This window comes from Octopus sinensis, linkage group LG9 (assembly GCF_006345805.1).
Source record: "Octopus sinensis linkage group LG9, ASM634580v1, whole genome shotgun sequence".
NCBI lineage: Eukaryota > Metazoa > Mollusca > Cephalopoda > Octopoda > Octopodidae > Octopus > Octopus sinensis.
In genome coordinates this window covers 3,066,736-3,074,019 of record NC_043005.1, presented here as the reverse complement: position 1 = coordinate 3,074,019, position 7,284 = coordinate 3,066,736, and the positions used below count along the sequence as shown (strand labels likewise).

Genomic DNA, 7,284 nt, shown 5'->3' with positions numbered 1-7,284 from the left:
TAAACTGCAAAAACACACGACAATACATCGGGGCCGGACCGACTTGCATCTAGATACAGAATCGGATTTAGCGATCTTTAAGAGCAACATATTTAACACAAGCTGAAAAAACATTTTTACTGTTCCACTCACAGATTGCACTTGTAATGTACGAATTGGCCGGACGATTTCTCTTTCTGAAAATCCCAGTTTATCCAGATTCTCGTTTAAGCATTTACTAACAAAACCTAGTACTCCAATTATTATTGGTATGAATATGAATTCATAGTCCGGATATAGAAGCTGGAGGTTTCGAAGCAGTTGTCCATAGATATCGTCTCTTTTTCTTAGATTTTCAAAGAGTTATTTATATCTGCAGGGCGGCTGACCTCTATGATGGTACATACCTTTGCCCCTCTGTCCCAAACAACAATATTCGGCATGTTATGCATGTATATGTATGTATGTATGTATGTATGTATGTATGTATGTATGTATGTATGTATGTATGTATGATGTGTATTTGTGTATGTGTGTATGTAGAGAGAGAGGGAGAAAGAGGAGGGAGAGACAGACAGACAGACAGACTTGCCAACTTCAGGCAGTACTCAATATGTGGAGTAGATTTAATTGTAATATCAAGTGAAAGAACTGGGGTTTTCAGTTGTTTACTTCGAGGTTTCCGTTGACAAAGAAGAGTGGCAACGCGAAATTCGGTATCAACACACACACACACACACACACACACACACATACACACCCACACATACGCACGCATATATCTCTATATATATAAAACTGAGAATGTGTGTCTGTCTGTCTGTGTGAATCCCTAAAACTTGAGAACTACACAACCAATTTCATTCAAATTTTACACATACCTTACTTAGGGTCCATGTAGTTTCATGGGCAAAAAAAATGTTCAACTTCTTGCCTAGAGCGAGCCCATAGCAATATCATATCTTCTCCACTATTTCAGTATTATGTGTTAAAAGTGAAACAAAAACATTTCTCTATTTTATGTCAGATACTTTCACTTTAACAATAAAAATAATAACAATTGAATTATATGTAGTAAGTAATAATTAAAATCAAACTAAAGTATAATATAATCGTAACATAACAAAAGTAAAAATAGCAATTAGTATAAAATTGCATCAATGACTTGAACTTGAATAAGTGGTTTCACATGAATGGGAATAAATTAAAGTAAATCAACTGCGTACTGCTTTTTGATTCACCGTAAGGTTTGTTGTTATTATTATTACTATTTAACTATTGTTATCACGTTTGTTGGCAAGGGAAATGCTGTTGTGTTGCATTTGTTAAATAATTGTAAACTGTAACCCTTCCCCTTTGGGAGAAGGAGCTTTGGTTATTATTTAAAAATTGTGTCCCTCTTTGGGGAAATTGACAATATTTTCACCGTTTATACGGAAGCATTTTTGTTAGAATGCCTTCGATAGAAGAAAGTCCAAAAATCAATTTCGCTGCAGCCGTCGGCGGGCGCGAACTCATTAAAATTAAAATGGAAGAAATACAAACCTATTTCGGATTCATCACCGACAAAGACGGTGAATCTAGGATAACATCACCAAACGAAATAAAAAATTAAAGAAAAGAAAAGACTATTGTCTATAAAGTATACGATGTAGAAAAAAAAAAGATTTGAACACCTGGAGGAAAGCACCATCGAAAAGTGTCTTGCTGCGACTATGAAAGATATCTAACCAGAGGCGGTAAATTCGCCACAATAGAAGCAAGGTTCGAGACAACGGAGCGTGCAAGGGAGTACTCGACTCGAACCTTGCAAAGTGGAAATATTTTATTTTTACCTTTATATCTGGGACGTAGGACATCCCGGATAAAAATTTAAAATGTCCCCCCAGAAGTAGAGGTAGGATGGATTGTAGCAACACTTCTATACAAGAGGGAGGACAAGATACAATTGATCGAAATTGCAAGAGACAGGCCAACAATTCCAGTCTGTTATATATTTTGAGTATTGTTATCACTAGCGATATCAAGATATAACTTTGTATTTTGTATTTTATGTGTAGATGTATATATATAGATGTACATGTAATATGTACACATATATATATACACATATATACATGCACTAGCACTATGACCCGGCAACGACGGGTCATAATGCTAGTCTTCTATATATATATAAAACTGAGAATGTGTGTCTGTCCGTCTGTCTGTCTGTCTGTCTGTGTGAATCCCTAAAACTTGAGAACTACAAAACCAATTTCATTCAAATTTTACACATGCCTTACTTAGGGTCCAGGGAGTGTCATGGGCAAAAATGTTTTAAACTTTTTACCTAGGGCGAGCCCACAGCAATATCATATTTTCTCCACTATGAATCCCTAAAACTTGAGAACTACACAACCAATTTCATTCAAATTTTACACATGCCTTACTTAGGGTCCATGTACTGTCATAGGCAAAAAAAACTTCTAACTTCTTGCCTAGGGCGAGCCTACAACAATATCATATCTTCTCCACTATTTCAGTATTACGTGTTAAAAGTGAAACAAAAACATCTCTCTATTGCAATGTCAGATACTTTCACTTTAATACTGAAACTTTTAAAGTCAAACTATTATATAAGAGGGATGAACCATTAACAGTGGACATCCATTTTGCTAGAAGATCCGCTATGGTTTTGTATGCTACACCACTGGTTTTCAATTCATATTAATCAAATTAATATTCAATTTCTCATCCTTATTATTTTAAATTTAATTTTAAACCCAGGACCATGTGTTTTGGAACGAAGTTTGTTACCACACAGCCACACCTGCACCTATGTATGTGTGTGTGTATATAGCTGTGTATGTGTGTATAGCTGTATATGTATACATTTATTTCTATACATATAGATGTATATCTATAGATGTATATGAGTAGCTGTATATATATATAGATGTACATGTAATATGTACACATATATATTTACATATATACATGCATACATATATACACCCATACACACATACACACACACACACAGGTGCAGGTGTGGCTGTGTGGTAACAAACTTCGTTCCAAAACACATGGTCCTCAGTTCAGTCCCACTGTGTGGTAACTTGGCATGTGTCTTCTGTTATAGCCTCAGACCAACCAAAGCCTTGTCAGTGGATTTTGTAGACAGAAACTGAAATAAATAAATCGTATATATATGTATGTATATATGTAAGTCTGTGTGTGTGTCTTTGTGTTTCTCCCTCATCACTGCCTCAAAACTTGTGTTGGTTTATTTACATCCCCATAACTTACTGGTTTCACAAGAAGAAACTGATAGAATAAATACCAGGCTTATCAAAAAAAACACTAGGCATTATCTCATATTTTTTTTGCCCACAATTTATCTTTGTGTGTGTGTGTGCACATATATACATACATACATACATACATACATATATATATATACATATATATATACATATACATACATATACATATATATGCATATATACATATATATACATATATACATAATATACATATATACATATATATATGCATATATATATACATACATATACATATATATATATACATATATACATATATATAATATATATACATAATATATATATATATATATATATATATATATATATATATATATATATATATATATATTATATATATATATATAATATATATATACACATAGATTCGTAGAGAGAAACTTAAAGAAATCAATCGTATATATATATATATATATATATATATATATATATATATATATATAGAATTATAATAATAGAATTAAGGAACGCCATAATAGCTCGTTCAACCCACTAGAAATAACAGCCAAAGGCTTCAACCGCAAATTAGTAGTATTCGTAAATCAAGAGAAAATAAAAAAACATTTCCCTTTTCCACTTTATACAATGCATCGTTTCATCGTTTTTTAATGGTAAAATCAGCCTGATTAAATTAATCAAGCTAATCTTCCATAGGCCAACAGATTATCAGTAAAGTAAGCCAGGAGGGAGAGATATTTACACGAGGCGGCACCACTACCGCTTCGGCATATTAACCTAAAATTTTCAAAATCATCGTACTCGCGCAATGTATCGGCAGCAAATATAAGCTGCCGATTCCATTTCGGAATTAAACAGAAAATTCATAATTAATCAATATAGGGTAGCAAAAAATTCAGCAGAAATTATTTTGCTACCAGCGGTCTAGTGAGAAAAAAGGAAATAGTCAGAGACTATTTATAAATTCAACAGTAAAATTAAGGAACGGCCATAATAGGTCGTTCAACCCACTAGAAATAACAGCCAAAGGCTTCAACCGCAAATTAGTAGTAATTCCGTAAATCAAGAGAAAATTTAAAAAAATTAATTTAAAAAATTTAATTTAATCAGGCTGATTTTACCATTAAAAAACGATGAAACGATGCATTGTATAAAGTGGAAAAGGGTAAATGTTTTTTTAATTTTCTCTTGATTTACGGAATTACTACTAATTTGCGGTTGAAGCCTTTGGCTGTTATTTCTAGTGGGTTGAACGACCTATTATGGCCGTTCCTTAATTTTACTGTTGAATTTATAAATAGTCTCTGACTATTTCCTTTTTTCTCACTAGACCGCTGGTAGCAAAATAATTTCTGCTGAATTTTTTGCTACCCTATATTGATTAATTATGAATTTTCTGTTTAATTCCGAAATGGAATCGGCAGCTTATATTTGCTGCCGATAAATTGGCGCGAGTACGATGATTTTGAAAATTTTAGGTTAGATATTGCCGAAGCGGTAGTGGTGCCGCCTCGTGTAAATATCTCTCCCTCCTGGCTTACTTTACTGATGAATCTGTTGGCCTATGGAAGATTAGTTGATTTAATAATCAGGCTGATTTTACCATTAAAAAACGATGATGATGATGATGAAACGAGTGGCATTGTATAAAGTGGAAAAGGGTAATTTTTTTTAATTTTCTCTTGATTTACGGAATTACTACTAATTTGCGGTTGAAGCCTTTGGCTGTTATTTCTAGTGGGTTGAACGACCTATTATGGCCGTTCCTTAATTTTACTGTTGAATTTAAAAATAGTCTCTGACTATGTTCCTTTTTTCTCACTAGACCGCTGGTAGCAAAATAATTTCTGCTGAATTTTTTGCTTCCCATATTGATAATTATATATATTATATATATATATATATATATATATATATAATCACACACTCACACACACACAGACGCACGCACATATATAGACGCACGCCATGATAGATCGTAGCTACTACACGCATTTTTTTCTCTCCTTGTTTTTTTCTGTGTATCTTTCTGTCGAAGAGCGTAGGCTCGAAACGTAAAAGACTTCTATTTCTATTCCTGAGCGCCATACTAATACATTTGTTTGTTTGTACTCCACCTGCCCTCGTCTTTTGTTTATTTTCGTAAACATTCCCTTTATATATATATATATATATATATATATATAATATTATTAGTGAATGAGAAATGGATATTTCACAAAATATATATATTATATATATAATATATATATATATATATATATTATATATATATATATATATATCTATATATATATATATATATATATATATATATATATATATATATATATATATTACATGTATGTATATGTGTACATTCATATTTATTATATCAAAGACAATGTCTTTATGGTTTGCTGTATTACTTATACATTCGAAAAATGCTGCACCGATCATAATGAAATTTGGAACACAAAATCGAAGCCCAGGGAGAAGGGTAATGCTGTGTGTTTCGTGGACCAAAATTTCTGAATTGATCCTTATGATATTTGAAACTTAGATTCAATGCATAAGGGCGGTTATAATGCTATATGTTTGGTTTGAATTTCGGATGGCTTAAAGGGGGCAGAACCACCCCATGAAAATTCATAAATTTTCGATGTTGATGAAATTTCAACCATGGGTAATTGACACACTTCAAGAAGTATTCTCAAATTTTCCACTTCACATGAAGATTCTAAGACACCCTAATGGGGGCCTTAACTCCCAAATTTTAGTCATTTCTTTCATGATCCAAAACTAAGTCAAAAGCACTGAATGGATCTTTAGGAAATTTGGAAATTGTAATTTATGCTTAAGGGCCACAACCCCCATGACAATTCATATATTTTTGCTGTTGAGGAAATTTTAACCATAGATATTAGATACAAATGAAGAAATATTTATAAAATTTCATCTTCTTACAAGTTAGAAAGACCCATTCATGAGGACTTAACACCCACAATTTTGTCATTTTATCTAAGCAAAAACGAATAGTTGTACTCTTGGAAGCTGTGGGGTCATCCGAGCATAGAAGATTAACATTATTTGTAATTCAATGGTACAACAGTGTAAGAGTTTGCCTTGACATACACTTACATTGTGATTTCTGCAATGTGCTGCATAAATTGTTAAGTAAATGAGAGGCATCTTTGCCTCCACTGATTCAGTTGCAAAGTGTTGAGTGAAGTTATTTGATTGCAAAACTCCTTTCAGTCTTTTTATTATCACTGGGTCACACATAGTCCCCAGATGGTAACATTGATTTCAAGGCCTTCCCAGATGAGTGACTGGTTATTCAAAGACATTTATAGATTGTAAATGTATTCTGCCTAGTTACGTATCAGTATAGTGGTCATTTGCAAACTCCAAAGGTGACACTTTCATTTCTCCTTAGCCCTCACGTCACACAGTTGTTAATGTTTATTCAGCTGGGTCACGCCCTTCTAATTGCTATAGATTCGTAATGCATCTTATTGCTGTGCCTGTCACCTGGATGGTGAGGAATCCTACATTGGGAGTGGTTACGACTAGGGGAGGGTAACTGACTGCTTATTGTGATCATTCGTCTTTTGGTTTCCTGTAGCTTTGCTCTCTTATACAAACCCAGTGAACATATATTTCCTATTTCAAAGAAATTCAAACAATAGATATAAGACCCAAGTTAAAAAGAATCTCAACAGTTCAAATTCTCTGGCTGACATTAAGATGCCCATCCCCAATAGGGGCGTTAACTCTCACATTTTAGAGCTCCATAACCTCCATTTTTCAGAAGCAAAATCCTTTTAACAGGCTCTATGAGACTGGAATTTTAGAATATGCGCATAAAAATCAGCAGTATGGATAGATGTGGCACGATTACAATTTTATTTGGGTGTGTTAAGAGGGAAATAACCCTCATCTGCAATTTTGAGGAAATTCGAAACATAGATATTCCAGTTCATTAGAAAAATATAACAAAAAGTCTAATTCTTCAAGTGTATGTAACACGGGTAAC

At 33.1% G+C, this 7,284-nt stretch overlaps 1 protein-coding gene across 1 annotated transcript in view; it reads left to right on the top strand.

The window, feature by feature from the left end:
- Positions 1–294: 294 nt before the first annotated feature.
- Positions 295–7,284, top strand: part of LOC115215767 (polyunsaturated fatty acid lipoxygenase ALOX15B-like) — an 18,232-nt gene continuing 11,242 nt past the window's right edge. Inside the window, exon 1 of the mRNA XM_036505724.1 lies at positions 295–299. The gene's annotated coding sequence lies outside the window, so the exon portion shown is untranslated. The remainder of the gene's footprint in view (positions 300–7,284) is intronic.